Genomic DNA, 930 nt, shown 5'->3' with positions numbered 1-930 from the left:
GAGCCGCTCCGTTTGAACGCGGATTGCCGGTGCAGACGATACACAGTGGTGTAACAAGCATTCCGTGGCGTTGTTGTCAACATGCAAGTGATAGCAATTCTGGCCGCGGCCGCTTTGATGCGAAAAACGGCCCATTTCGGAAACATACGTTTTTTCGACCCATGTGAGGGCCAATATCACATCCAGCACGCGTACAAATTGGATGCATGTTCAGATTGAAAACTGCCGTTTTTCGGCTAGTAAAATGTTCCGAACCCATATCTAACGAACCAATGAAATTCAAACGGTGCTTTTACTTGCAAACGATGTAAGCCGATGTTACCACTTGTTGACAACATTTTTGTTCACCGGGTGCCGACGGAAAATGTTGGGGGGGGGGGCATTTTGTCGAAAAATATGAAGTTTTTCCCAACGTGATTTTTTCATTTCTGAATGAAAGGGCATGGTCCAATTAGTGTGTAAGTGCAGCGGCAAGTGTTTCTGTGCAGGCAAACAGCTTGTGGAGGATTTTCAAAATCAGCCTCGAGCGCCCTTTGAGAGTTTTTTTTAGAAATAACTTCAAAACTATACGTGCGTTAATGTTTTTAGTTATACAATCGTGTTCCCCGTGCGATTGCGCGTCGAATGATATATAGTATGACTTTTGTGCGTTGCTGGAAACATATAGCATTCTTGATGGCCGCAAATTTCCATGTTTTTTCCGACAGCCGCTCCGTTTGAAAGCAGATTGCCGGTGCCGACGATACACAGTGGTGGAATGCAGTGGCGTTATTGTCAACATGCAAGTGATTGCAAATCTGGCCGCGGCCATTTTGATTTGAATAACGGCCCATTTCAGAAACGGACGTTTTTTCGACCCATATGAGGGCCAATATGTAATCCAGCACGCGTACAAATTGGATGCACGTTCAGATTGAAAACAGCCGTTTT

The sequence above is a fragment of the Pollicipes pollicipes genome, unplaced genomic scaffold (genome assembly GCF_011947565.3).
Source record: "Pollicipes pollicipes isolate AB1234 unplaced genomic scaffold, Ppol_2.1 Scaffold_2555;HRSCAF=2994_pilon_pilon_pilon, whole genome shotgun sequence".
NCBI classification, from domain to species: Eukaryota; Metazoa; Arthropoda; class Thecostraca; order Pollicipedomorpha; family Pollicipedidae; genus Pollicipes; species Pollicipes pollicipes.
Note: the sequence above shows the minus strand (reverse complement) of the source record.